Source organism: Excalfactoria chinensis, chromosome 5, assembly GCF_039878825.1.
Source record: "Excalfactoria chinensis isolate bCotChi1 chromosome 5, bCotChi1.hap2, whole genome shotgun sequence".
Taxonomy (NCBI): Eukaryota; Metazoa; Chordata; class Aves; order Galliformes; family Phasianidae; genus Excalfactoria; species Excalfactoria chinensis.
Window position 1 is genome coordinate 46283896 of NC_092829.1, and position 15208 is coordinate 46299103.

The window sequence follows — 15208 nt, forward strand, 5'->3', positions numbered from 1 at the left end:
ATGGAAATTTTTGCAGCCCAGCAGCAATGGAACTCCTAGGATTTGTCATTTTTCCACTCCTAACTCTTGACCTCAGCTGAGCCTTGCCATTAATTTTTGTTAATGACCTGGAAGATAGGGTAGAGTGCACCCTCAATACATTTACATTTACAGTACATGACATAAAATGGAGGAGTGGCTGACTCACCAGGGAGCTGTACTGCTATCCAGAGGGGTCTTGACAGGCTGGAGAGGTTGGACTTTTTAGTTGAAGGTTAGAGTTAGGATTAGAGTTCAGGTTAAAATTTAGGCTTATGGTTTAGTGTTTGCTTTTGGGTTTAGGGTAAGTTTTAGAATCAGGTTAGGCTTGAGGTAAATGTCAGTATTAGGCTTTACATTTAATGGCACCTGGGCAGCATTAGAGATTCTTTAATGCCAGTCAAAGATGCACAGAAGGCTCTGTTTGCTTACCTAAATGCATTTAGAGATCCCTGGCATACCCAGAATGTTGCTGGAAATCTTCCTGTCTATCAGAAAGCTCTAACAGACATGTCTAGAGCACAGAAAATCCTTCTAAGTCCATAGATGCACATCACAAGACTCTTGTTGGCTGTGGAGGAGAATCAAAATGGTTGCAGATGCCTGTGGTGCACTTCAGGTGAAGCACATTGAAGGTACCTGGCCACTGAGCTCTCCAGAAGGCACTTGAAAATTACTAGAAATAGGTCAGTTTCCTGGTCACAGGTAGGGTTAGATTTGAGTTTTAGGCATCAAGGATTAGGGTTTTATTTAGTAGTTCAGACATTTTTAAGGGATAAATAATAGGATGTAGGATCAGCATTCTGAGGCCCTTGTAGTCTACCAAGAACACTTACACTTTCTTATGTATCAACAAAACATGCAGAGAGTTCTCTGGCATCCAAACTGCATTCAGAGTTCTGGTTTGTTTATAAAGTCATTTGAGATCCCGGTGTGCACCAAAATCCATTTATAGACCTTCCTGGAGCACAGAGAGTCTGACCCAGGCTCCTGGTGTCCACCAGAGGGCTCTCTTTGACAAATTCAGAGAGCCCAAATGCACACAGGTGCCCCTGATGCTCTTTGGAGTTCTCTAAGCTTCACCTGAAGCACACCAGAAAGCATTTGGAGTGAGTCAGCGTCTTGATGAGGGTTAGGTTAGGAGTTCCAAAGTAGTTTGGTATTTGTGTCTCATTCAGGATTAGGGCTAGTGTTAGGGGAACGGCTACAGATAGCAACAGGGATCAGCATTCCAGGGCACCTGACTTCTGTTTAGGGTTTAGATTTAGGGTTGGTGTTTTGGATTAGGGTAGATTTTAGGGTCAGGGAAGGTTTAGGATAATTGTCAGGAATAGGTTTTAGCACCCAGGGAACACTTTAAAGTGTTTTTCATCCAACAAAAGCAAACCAGAAGGTGGGCAATTTTATTTATTTATTTATTTTAATGTTGGGATATGTTCCTGTGAATTCAAGTGACCTCAATCTCTCAATCTTTTACAGCAACTGCTGCTGACTATGATGGCTTCAATGTATTGCCAGGAGTGTGTAAGAGCTATTATCTCTCTCTCTCGGGCCTTAAGGAACTGTTGTACCTTGGGGCAAGGAGCAGGGGATCCACATCTAGTCAGTGTGCATGGATTTTGTGTTTGTTTGTTTGATTGATTCTTCTAATGAGACAGCGAGGAAAGACTGGAGCAATTACTTGTTCCCGGTGTACTTTTCCTCACTGAAGCCTGGGGGTGAGAATGGCAGAGAGAATTGAGAATGTAATTGATTTATTCATCATCCTGTCTTCTTTTTGCATTTTCTTTTTGCATTTTAATTGCTTGTATTTCTTTTTTTTTTCATGGGGTAGGTATCCTATCAATTCTGTCTTTTGGGACTCTAGATCAGAGTAAAGCCAGGAACACCTCCTTTCTGGTAATTTACTTTCTTCTGTGGTTTACCCACAAATCATAATATTCTGTCTTCCCTTTTAGCTTGTTATTCTTCCAACTGCATTTAATGCCAGAATTACATCACTAACTTATTTTGTCTGGACAGCTTCCAAGAAGCATTAAGATGTCTCCTATAAGACTTAAAGGTGCCCCAGATGACAGTCTGGATTGCATTCCCAAAGTAAGTACCTCTAAGTTGGGCTTAGTGAAACATCTTTGGACTAGCTGAATCTCTCAAATGGTGCCCCTCTATTTGTATACTTCCATGTCACCATTCTATTGCTCCAGTCAAATGGGTGGGGTTGCTGTATGGTCCCCCACAACCACTCCCAAAGAGATTAAATCAATTTTCCATTTGCCTGCTCCATTTTTAAGCGTTGAGTCACTGCTGGGTATTGGGAAATCATTTCCAGATGCATCACTTGTTGGGGATTCGGTTGTACCCAATCCACTCTTTGGTCCCACACTTACAGTAGTCATTCTTCTGATCTTTCCCCAGGCCTCTTCCAACACAAATCAGCCACATTCTGCAGCTCAGTCTGAGTGTAATCTTACGCTGACATTGTATGTTACAGCAAACATTTTCATACTTAGACAGTCCTGTCCATTTATCAGAGAAATCCCAGGTACCTCCATCCCCAAATTCACTTGGTTACTGAAATACTTGCTCCCTCTGCTCCCCTTGTCCAGTGTAGTTCCTGAGTGTGAGTGATCAAAGCTCCAATGTCCCCCAGTTTCTAGGTTTTGAGTTTAGATAAATTCATTCAGTTCTTTGAAGTTTCCAGTTTTTCCTGAAGTTCTCAAGCTTTCTTTACTCACTTTCTAGGATACAACCACATCCAGGTGCCCAGATTTTCCAGATCTATTCATAATTCCCATGCACTATTTAGCTCAAAGCCCCCTTCTTGCATCTAGACATCAAATTTATTTGAGCACATCTAGGTCTTCATTTTTTCCTTTCCTCTCATTTGCTTTCTAAGGTCTCCCCCTGCTGCTGAAGGTAACAACAACCAGACACAATTTAGATCTTGTTATCCTCTGCCCTGTTCTGCTCCTAGCTTCTCTAAATATCCTTGGGGGTGAAGCACTAGGTTAATTTCTTCTCAGATTCCCAAAGAACCAGGGCATGTAATAAATACTGTGTGACTGATCCCCACACATGTGTGCCTGGCCAGCCTGATGCTCTGACATTTTCCTGCTCTCCTCTCAAAATAGCATTTCCTACTGGAAGGCTCCAAGTGTGTCTTTGCAGCCTGGGGGTTATTCAGGAAGCTTTCTAGGGCTGCTTGGGTAGAGTAGCTGGGCATGCAGCAAATAAACTTGCATATGAAATCGAATTGGAACAGGTTGCCCAGGGAAGTGATGGAGTCACAGTTGCTGGAGGTGTTCAAGAACCATGTGGATGTGGCACTGAGGGACATGGTTAGTGGGCATGGTGGGGGTGGGATGGGGGGTTGGATTAAGTGATCTCAGTGTGTATTTCTAATCTTTATAGTTCTATGATTCTAAATCAGCTACTTGAAACTGTCATATGAGTGGTTAGTTTCACATAGCAGTCTAGCTCTTTTCTATTCCAAAGCCTGCAAGGTTTTGTCCTTAAACTGTGGTAGTTTTCTGTTTTATAGTCAACCGAGTAGTTAAAATGAACTAAATATTTCTAGGAACGTTTCACTACTTCCAAGAAGTACATGTGTCACTGACTAACTGCCCCTGTAGACCATAAGCACACCTTAGTTTAATAAGTCATCATTTATAGGTGATTCTTGCACAATTCTGTGCCTTATGTGCTGACTCTGTGCCACTCAGCAATGTGTTCTGTAACTTCCACTGTGTTACTTCTTGTCCCCATGCCTTAATAGTACCTATTTTTGTGAAGATGATTGTCATGGTTTTTCTTTGTAGAAGTTCACTTGATTCTGGGCTTTGGATTTTTGTTGAAAATAGAGGTGAAAACAAACCGATGTTTTGGGTTGTTGCAGAGAAGTGCTTAGACAGAGTTGAGGATTGCTGCCCTGACAGCGAGGAGCTGGGGGGATTGGCCGCAGCTAGGGCTGCTGACCAAAGGGATGATCTGTGCCATGTGACATCATGCTCAGAAATAAAATCTAGGGTAAAGAGGAGGGGGGATGTTTGGGTTCGTGGTGTTTATCTTGCCAATAAGCTGTTATGTGGGATGAGTCCTGCTTTCCTGGCAGTGGCTGAAGTAGTGTGAAGTAGTGTGAGAATTCCTTTGCTTGTGCATACAGCTTTTGCTTGAACTAGTAAACTGTTTTTTTTATCTCAACCCGTGAGTTCTCACACTTTTACCTCTCCAGCTCTCCCCTGTATCCCAGAGAGTGAGCAAGTGGCTGTGTGGTACTTCACTGCCTGCCAGGTTTAAAGCATCACAAAGTATTTCAGGAGATTATGCTGATGGAAGCAACTGTCAGAGGAGGGTGTATCGAATACCACAACTGCAGAAAAAATGTACATTCTTGTACCCTGCTGTCTTATTTGTCACTCCTGCTTTGGTCGTCTTGGAGATTAAGCCTCAGATCCCACTAGTTGTTGCATATGGTAGACTCTAAAACCTAGAAGCAAATTTTAATATATGAACTACTTCTGAATGCAGTTTTTTAATTAATAATTTATTTGTTTTCGTGTGGATAAATTTGGGAACTGTCATTTGGATGGACAGCCTGAAAATATGTTGAAAGTAAGGAGTTCAAATACAGTGTTTCGTATTAAAGTTGCTCTGTTAGAGGTAATACTTGGTATTGTCTCCAGCAGCCGTCAAGGCCTGGGTTTATCTTTAAGCACATGAATGCTGTCACTTAATGCAAATGGAAGTGGTGTAAGTGTTTTTCTGGGTTGGAGCCAGGGAACTGACCTCTCTTTAGACTGGGAAAAATCCATCATTATAAATGGTAGAGTCGTGCCCCGGAAGTCAGACAGGACTATATTCATTTAAACATAAACAGGGAACAGGCACAATAAGGACAACCAGAAATTTTAATGAAATGCTGCAGATTCTTTAGGCTGTGTGTGTGTTACGTGTTGTAACCTAGAGGAACGTGGATGGGTTTGAATGAGTAAAGTGAACTGAGTTGGATTTCAAAGGAGATTCCACCAAAGCACAGGCATTTCTTTGGAAACTGTCATTTTAATCAGATTCATGAGGTTGAAATGAGTCACTGAAATTTTATCGCTACAATAAGGTAAAATGTTTTGCTTTCAAGTTAATGTTTCACATCTCTTTCTCTTGAAATTAAATGCCTCATTCTTCCAGTAGCTACGTCGATACAGCATGGACTGTAGCCAGAGGGTTGTGCGTGTAGCTCGAACTCCTACAGCTTAACACTTCATGATGCGTGAGGTGGAGCTAACTTATGATCTTGTGGTCACTGGTGGGACTGAGCAGGCAGTATTTAGCCATAAATGAGCATCATTGGACCAACTTGTCTGTGGTGGAACCTATCTCATTTAATTTTAGATTTCTGAGAATTAACAATGTAAGTGTAAAATAGTGTTGCAGGTGCTCTACTTAGCCCTGAGAGCGATGGCAAAGCTTGCAGACTGAACTGCAGCTGCCTCTAAGAGGATCTGTTGCCACAGAGGGACCTGGGATTAGACTTAGTGAACTTTCAGAGAGCCCCAGTGTACATGAAACCATCCACGTCCTGCTTAAATAGGGCAGACTGTGGTCACACAGGAAACCTGCACTATCCTGGGGCAATGATGCTTTCTCTTTACCAGCCATGCATGTTTCTCAGTTTTCTTTTTCTGTTGACTTGTGTAAACCACTTCTGACATATTGGTATTTGATGGCATTCTGTAGGACAACAAATGATTGAGCCACGCTTGCCCAAACCATCTGCCAGAAGGCTGGAGGGTAAACATGAGAGTAGGTGATAGTGTCCTAGCACCGGTATTTACAAAAGGAGAGATAAATACATTGCTAAACCTTGAACCATATGTCTTGTCCAGTTCAAGAGTCCAGTCTGGGCAATGGTACCAAGTGTGTTTGTACCTGTGTCCTTTTCCAAAAGGACAGACTGTTTGGAAAAGATTTCTTCCCTCTGTTTGTCCTTATCATTTGTTTTCAAGGGCAGACTCAAAGATATCCACCATTGCAGAAGCAAGTCTGGTAGAGAGGAGTAGGGATGGAAAATACTCCTAAATTTTCCCAGTAAAGTCAGGTCCCCCTGTCACATACATAACATTTACACTATATGTACACTACCCTATTTATACCACACATACACCATACCACAAGCAGTGTTTAACATGCTTCCCTTAGCTAAGATGTGTGGACCACTAACAGCACCCTATGTGCATGAACTGCAGGCACAAAGATCCTTGCTGGGTAATTGCCCTGCATGCAATGCTGGCATCTCATTCCATTACTGCAGGTTGCAGGTTCATTGTGGGTAGGACTGTGCATTCACAGGGCTGATAGTGTTCTCAGTATTACCACTCCATTAGAGGAGGATTATGGAAGTACATGCTCTGTGGAAGAAAAACAGATTGTACAAGCTCATATGTAGTGATTATAGCTACTGAATAGCAGTGATGGATATGGGGGCAAGAGCCCCTTCATAGAGTCTGTTGAAATGTAAGGCTGGGTCATCTAGTCAAAGGCCAGGGCATGACAAGTCACAGCTGCCTCAATGGCAAGATGAGAAAGTTCTACAGTGACAAAAACGTGCAACCTGTGCCTTAGGAAGGCCCATTTCTAGTAGTTATGTTGGATCAAATCCTGAAGTAAAGCCTTTTTTTCCTTTTAATCACTAGCCACACGAGGGCAGCAAGCCCTATTTTCTATTGAAGAAAGGCTTTTTATTTCCCTCCCCTCCTTTGATTACTGAACATATTGCAAAAAATCCCTATTCAGTAACATGAAACTGATAGCATGGCATTTTTAAACCTGTAACTTTTAGAGCATGTAATGTCCCCATTTCCCAAAGTCTCATTGCTACTTTGCTGCAAATATTTAGCTTGCATTAAGACTCTCTGATATATACTGTTCTACTATTTCCATGTACTTTAGTAGAAAGCAGTAATCCCTTGTCTTCTGTGTTGCTTAGAAATATTACTTTTCTCCACTATTTGCAATTGAATGTCATTCTGAGAGGTATACTTTTTGGAAGAGAGGTTCAATTTCAGCCTCTTCTCTGACCAATTTAGTTGCATTGCCATATCAGAGGACAGCAGGGCTTACTGGCACTCTGAGCCTCTAATAATTCCCCTAATTGATACCTTTCTAAGCCTGGTGACTTTTCCCCTTGATACTTCTGTTCCCTCATTAAGCTGCAGGGACATATTTGTGTGTGCTGGTATTCTAGTCACCCAGCCCATCATCTGTGCAGCCCTTAAATTGATTGGCTTCCCAGGCCCAAATGCAAACAAAACTAGCTTTCTCATAGACACTGAGAGTGCCAAGGCCCCAACACGCAGAGTCCAGGTCTTTGCAAGAGAAATTCCATGACAGTATTTTGAAAAGCTTCCAGGCAGATATGGCTTACCTGGGAAGCTAACCTGCCTACAGGTCAATACGCAGCCTACAAAGTGAAGTATGTTACTTTTCTTTGGATTCTGAAAAGCTTGTTTGCAAAACCCGATGATGATCTGTGCTTTCATTCATCTTCTCTTACTGTTCTCAAACATTTTGGTGATCTGGATGTATGTTTTGGATACTCATGGGTAGAGTTTGTCCTTGGTGTGTGACCACAAAACCAAGCAGATCTACGTTAAATTGAAATATTCAGTCACAAATATGGGCAAAGTCCACTGGGTGCTTACCTCACTCCAGAAAGTTAGCCAAACAGTACAGGAGTGCTTGTGCACTCCTGTTTACTCTCTGTTGCCCATCTTGATAGGAGCTGAAGCTGATGTCTGTAAATAGGCCAGTCAAACATTTTGCTTTCTGTAAGTTTTTATTACTTATCGGGATGGTTTGAGAAACACAACAGGACAGCAGAAGATGACTAAATACTGGAATTCCTCCAGAAATGAAAGAAAAACATTATGGTGCTTTTATAGCTGCTTACCTACATAGCCAATATTTCACGTGCCTTTATTTAAGTGAAGTGTACCACAGATTTCACTGGATCCTGCAGCAAGTGTAAAGCACTTTTTCCAGACTTGCTTTGCTTATATATGCAGATAGATTGATGTGCTCAGGAAATATTGATTAGAAAAAAAATGTATTATTATTTTTTAATTAAATGAAGCAGAAGGACCAATATGACAAATTGCTTCGTTTGGAAAAGGCTTCCTCATGTAAGAAAGATGATAAATACAGATAGCAGAATGCAAGGCTGTGGAATGAAACAGCTTTCAAACTGATTTCTGAACCTTCAGCCTTCCTAGTAAGAAGAGTAAGACATCAGTAATTCTGGCAGTGTTTGCTCTCCTTTTAAGTGAATAGATACCCTCTCTTCACAGTAACAAAGATCAGTGCCCTCTGGGCCTGGTTATTCAGTCAGTTTTTGATCCACCTCAGCCTGCTCATCTAAACCATGCTCAAACAGCTTCTTTATGAGCATTTTTTTGGGGGGCATGATGTCAAAGGCCTTCCAGAAGTCCAGAGTGACTTCCAGACTTCCACTCATCCATCAGGCTGGTGATTTCATTACAGAAGCATATCAGGATGGTCAGACATGACCATGGCCTTGCTGGATCCACGACTACTCCTGATTATTTTTTTCCTTCCTGTGCCTGGAAATGGTTTCCAGAACAAACTGTTCCATCTCCTTCCCAAGGTCCAAGGGGAGGCTGACTGGCCTGTAGTAGGCAAAGAATCCTTCTTGAAGACAGGAGTGACATCTACTTTCCTCCAGCCTTTGGAAACCTTTTTCAGTGGCCAGTTATCAAGGGTTATTGAGAGAATCCTTGCGGTGATATTTGCCAGCTCCTTCAGCACCAGGGATGCATCCCATCAGGGCTCGTGCACTGTCCAGTTTGATCAAGTATTTTCTGACCTGATTCACTTCCATCAAAGGTACATCTTCATTGCTCCAGCCTTTCACCCTTGACTTGATTATCACCCTGAATCCACAAAAAGAATTATGATATTTGCTTCCACAACAAGTGCATGAGATGGCCAGACCAGCTGTGGCTGTGTGGCCCAATAGTTATGGCAGAATCACACCATTGTGAGACCTGCTCTCAGCAGCAGCATCCACAACACTGCTGTAGGTGAGGAGCTGTGTCCAAAACCTGGATCTACGGTATAACTATGCACAGAGATTTTAAACTTCTTTTGTTTCAGTGCAGACATGGCCTGTGTTTAGCTTAGCCACAGTTTCTGTCTCTCTGCTTCACTTCATTGGAGGCTTTTCCCTTCTGGGGCTCCCAGGGGTACCTGGCTCAGAAGTTGAAAGCCATGCTGATGCAACAGTTGTTGCCCCTTCTACAAGCTGTCTGACACTTGCTTTCTCTTGTCTTTCTTCTGTTACTGGAGGTCTTTTCTCCCTTCTTACCACTCAGCTCTCTGCTTTGCTTGAGTTGGTGGTACTATGGAAGTTAGAGGAAGCAAATGGCAAATAAATGATGTTTTATTATGGCTGCAGATATAGAAAGATAAGGAAATTCAATAGAAAAGGTACAAAGGTAGATTTTATTTGTATGTGTGCACTCAGCCTTGACTGAAGATGAGACTTGCACATGTTGTAAATGTACAAGGCCTTAAACTCCCTTGGTTATGCATTATACACCTGAAACAAAGTCTGCAGAATTGAGCTCATATTGCAGCCTGTTTACGGAAATCTACCTGTGCAATAAGAGAGCAACTTAAGCACAGCTAGTTTCCATGTTGGCATGGACACTAAAAGAGAAGAAGCTTTCTTTTGGGACTTGGTATGGTTAGAATATCCTTTTCTTTCCTGAGTGGCTGAGGAACAGTACTTGTAAAGAGCAGCACTGTGGATCTTAGTTTGATGGCTGTGATAATGGTATTCAGTACTGGATAGCACTGGCACTGGTAATAGATGCCAAGAGAGGCTTGATAGGGGCCAGGTTGGTCTTATCCAGACTTCCTTTATATTCTGGGAGGTATTCTGTAACACAGAGCAAGTAAATCACAGAGCAATAGGCAGAATATGTCCTCTCTACTGATCACTAATGAAGGCGTATCTGAGTTATTGTGATAATTAGTAAGGAATATGTCATAATGAATTGTACATGAACAGCAAGCACTTGAAAGGAAAAAATACTGTCATGCTACGTAACAAATAGAGGCTCTAGTGAGAGTTGCAATACTCTTCCATTTTGTTTCATGATTTCAAAATCTGTGAACTAAGTGGAAGGATAATCTTCTAATCCATTCAGCTGGAGTTAAGTAGTCCTTGCATTTTTTTATGCTGTCTAAAATGGCACAGTCATGAAATAAAGGAAAGACTTTCCTCCCTGCTCCCCAGCTGCACAGATTGTGTTTTTTATACATGGCCTTCCCATGGGCTTTGCTTAGCATGAGCTATGAATAACACTGAGGAACTCAGCTGATGTGCTGAGTCCTTAACGCAGCTAGGAATCAAACTCTCTTCCTTTGTTTTAGGCCGGGACTCCAGGACTCCAAGCAGCGGATCAACCCTTGTCAGTCTCTGGACACACTCTGGAAATTACTGTAAGGCACAAAATTTGTACACTAAAAATGAAGTAAATATTCACAAATAATTGAGAATGAGATTGTCTTCACAAAAGTACCTGCCAGATTGCTCAATGTGAACAAATAAACCTCTAAATAACATTCTGAATAACCTGTAAACAAACCTCTACCTTCAGCTAGAAATGGTGGTGTGCATTTTCAGGCAAGAGGGTTCTCCTTCTCAAAGTTTTGTAGTTTAAATAGTATCACGTTAATAACACAACCATTATTAGGTAGCAACATTCACTATAGCTTTTGCAAATTAACACAGAGGGACCTTCAGTATTGTATTTGTGACTTTTCCCTTACTTTAGAAAACATCCACTACACAGGTTCCTTTCAAAGCTTGGCCAGGCTCCATTTTTCTACTGTCAATATTACCTTAGGCACATGTTGTAAGGTTGTCAGTAATGCCCTTTCTACCTGGGATGCCATCCATCTTCTCACATCTAAGGTGATATCAGGATATCTGTATTCCTCAGCCAATTTGTATTCCTCAGCCAATCTGTAATCCTCAACCGATGTGAATGCGAAGGACAAATGTTGTTTGTCATATGTTTAAAAACCTGAAGGTCTGTTACTTGCCGTGGATGTTCCTTCCAAACGGGCTGTAGTTATTTTTGTGAACAGAGGAAAGCCTGTGAGCTCTCCCAAAAGGTCTGTCTCACTGCATGCTGTGGCAGTGCTGTTCATTTCACTTTTACAGTTCAATATGTATGAAAAATATATTAGAGGGACAGCGAGCTGCTTGGAATGTGATGTTTGAAAGCATGCAGATACCGTTTGTTTTCTTTTAGACTCTTTGCCAAATATGTTCAGGTACTCTTAAAAATTCTCCGTAGGGTCTGTCATTTGATTAAAATTTAACCCTTTCTGAGAAACTTAGCTACCTGCCACGGTTATGGCCAGCTTGGTCAGTGCTACATTGGACTTGCATTTATCCACTTCCCAGTAGGTACTGATTAGTGTTGCTGTTCCCTTGGCCTAGCTCATATCTTTGGAGGTAATATTACTCAGGTGTATGAAATAGTAAGTTCAGACACTGAGAGCACAGCCCTGGTCAAGGAGAGTTCTTGATCAAATCTGGGGAAATAAGTTGAGTTCATACCGCACATGATGTTATGATGTAGAATATTGACAGCACAAAACCATGACAGTTTCCATCACCTGAAATGTTATTATTGGGTAATTTCTAAAGCAGAACTGTATTTTTTCCTAGCTGAGCCTCATCTGCCAGTGTTAACTTGCCAAGGATGCATGAAAGCTTAGCTAGGTTGATAGCCTAACCCATGGAGTTAGGGCAGTGGAACAGCACGTTTAATTTATGAACTCTAAGCAAAACCTGTGACATGTTCTGAGCATTCCCTTAATCAGTGAACCATGAAGCTGAAATGCCTGTCTTACTCCAGAAAAATTAATACACTAACAGTGATTTCTCAGTTCTAATGATGGTGTTAGGAGACGAGCACATCTGTTTTCCTAAAACATCTTTCTAGAACTGAAGTGACAGAGGCACGTATGCCCTCTTCTGAGTCCAAATGCCACAGGCTAGGCTGACATCCCTGTTGACAATGCAGTCAAGCAAAATTAGTGGCAGAGCAAGACATGACAACTCTGTCACCTGTTCTGTTTAAATATCATTTGGACCAATATTATATCCTCATATACTGCATGAGAAAGTTTTTAAGAATAGAGGAAGATCAAGCCAGATCAAAGTCTGTGCTTCCTGAGACGTCGTGGTGCTGGCAGAATTTGGTGTCAGTATTGACAGCAGTAGCTGAGATGGTTGATTCATAGCCGTAAGGTCTTGGGAGTCAGGACTGGTCTGAAACATGTAAGGAAAGGAGGAAGTGGTAAGACACTGGCATTACTAGTGGTGTGTGAAATCACTCAGTGATTTTCACCGGTCAGTAAATGGGCAGTATGCAGCTTTACAGTAGCATCACATCTGATTCTTGACATAAAATTCTATACCTTTTGGCCACTGCATTTTGTAAGAACCTCCACTTTTCCCGCATCATCTCACAGGCAAATGTAGTTATTCTGTGAAGGTATGCGTGTATATGTGTGTAAACTGTCTGGGAGGAGGATTTGCTAAGGGGCCTCAGTGGGGCTTTCTGCTTTTAAGTAGCTTTTAAGCTGAGGTTTTTGTCTTTGAAGCCCTGGCCTTGTAGCCAGGCCACGCTCCCTGTTGATCTGGACCCTGACCCTGACTCAGTTTTCCTGCTTAACAACCTTGGACTTCCTCATTGCTGCCGACGTGTCAAATGATCTGCCTGACCCTGTTTGCTGTCACTGGACCTGTTCTGCTCGCCTTGCTCAGGTGCTGTGTGATGGTGCCCTTGGCAGGGAGGCACTGCCTGCCTTGCTCTCACCCTTGACTGCTGGCATACAAACATACATACACTTACCTGTCTATGAAATCTGTATTTCAGAGCTGTTTTCAGTTTGCTTATTGTCAGCGTGTTTTGCCACATGGATTATCAGTTGTAAATTGCTATGGGTCATTGGGTTTCTATGTCCTAACTATGAAGTGTACATGCTTAGGTATCACAAGAGATAAGAGGGGAAAAAAATAATCTTAGTCTTGTTTAAAATGAAACTAGCGGCCAAACTGGGAAAATATCTGCTTTAAGCAACTGAGACTGCACACAATAATTCTGTGTGCTAAAAATCCTCAGTAATTCAGTTCCGATGAGAAGAATAATTCAGCTTCAAGGTTAAAAAAAAAAAATGAACACAAAGAGGGAAATGCTTGTTTATTGTACAACTGCCTGACTTGAGCAACTTGAGAAACAAGATTAACATTAAAAAAAATACAGCAAAACAGAAAAATACAAAACCACATTAGGGAGAATCAGTTTGCATTGGGGAGAATCATCCCCCAAACCAGATTCGGGCTTCAGGTTTAGTGATAGGATATCATTAAAATCGGGCATAAAATAGACAGAAGTACAAACACTGAACAGTAGCTGTGCTGGATAAGAAAAGCTGCTGTAAAGAAGCAGCGTCCATGTACAGAAGCCAAGAAGCCTGGAAGGACTGGGATAAGCTGACCAGAGTTACACATCTATCACAATGTGTTGAAATGATTTCAGTCCACCCAGGCACAGATAAATGTGACCAATTGCTGATTATTTTCATTTCTTTGGATGACAAGAATCAGGATTGCCTACCAGGGGGCTTACAGCACCAACCACGTGCTGTCTGTGCTGCACTCACGTTTGTTTAGAGATTAAAAATGTGACAGCTATGGAGGAAAAATGACTCTTCTTTCCTGAGCAGTGAAAGGTTACAATAGAAGTCCAGGCCATGCTGCAGGCATGCAGGTGACTACGGATCCAGTCATGAGAAGCACAATCACTTTGTGTTCTTATAGGAAGAGAAAGACAGCGCGCAGAGGAGAAGGAGCATTTCAGCAGCGTGTGTTGCCACAGAAAGAGATGGACTATGTTCTGAATAGGACAGCCCTACGCCAGGAAGTACCCAACTTGCTTTATCTGGGTTAATGGGTGAGTAGAGCCTGACCCAGGTGATAGTGGCAGTTCCACTGGCAACAAGTCACGGGACTGTCTGTAATGCCAGGTTTAGATTTGCCAAATAAATAAAGCCAAGTCTGGTTTGGCTAAGCCACAATCACACAGCTTCATGTCATGCAATTCCTCTCATATATGGGGCTCAGCACCATGATAAAGTAAGCGCTTCACCTGGGTGTTCCCTAACTCACGACTGCTTGCTCAGGTTTTTGGAGAAGGAGACAAACAACAGCAACACCTGCTCCCAGATGACTGATTCCTTCCTCATTACTGCGTAGATGAAAGCGTTGGCTGGGGACTAAGACATGAGGAAACTCCAAGCAGAACGAGAGAAAGCAGACTTGTGGTTTTGTTCGTTTTATCATTTCAAAGGTAAAAATATGGAAGGGAAAAGCGGTAACAAAAAACAACAACTCATGGCATTTTAGGTTGGCTTTGTGCATGATGGAAAATACGCCCCTTGTAGAACACGTGGACACCAAAGGGATGAAAGTTATCACGTTCCAATTATATTTGTACTTGTTATAGGTAAGTACATGCAGTCATGGATGCTGCTGCTGAATTTGGAGGTGTTCTTAGCCACTTCTTTCTGTTTGTTCCCCTTTCTCCTTTTGCTAATACTTTCCCCCCCCCCCTCTTTTCTTTGTTTTCTTCTGGGCCTTATGTTTCCTCCTGGAATAATGACATCACCTTCAAGCTGCATCATGGAACGCTGGGAGGGAAAATCCCAAGCAGCAGCGTGGTGTTTTATTGGTGTTGTGCGAACTCAAGGGTAAAGGAGAGGTTCAGTCTGTAGTGCATCTGGGTTTCACCACGTTTGTATGCTTTGGAGCCTTCAGGCACATGGAAATGGCAGCCGGCAGGAGCGTGGCTGGGTGGATCCGTCCACGGGGGAAAGATTATGGATCCCAGTTTGTGCTGACTGCAGCTTGACAGGCTGTGCCCTCATCCTGGAAGAGACAGAGTAGACTTCCTGCTGTGATCATACGGGAACCAAACATCCTCAAGCTCTGACCTCGTATTCAAGCTGTTTTTCCTCAGGGCCCTGTAAGTCCGCAGCTCCCACCCCACCTGAGCCCCGAACCCACAAGCACCCCACAAGCCGCCATAGC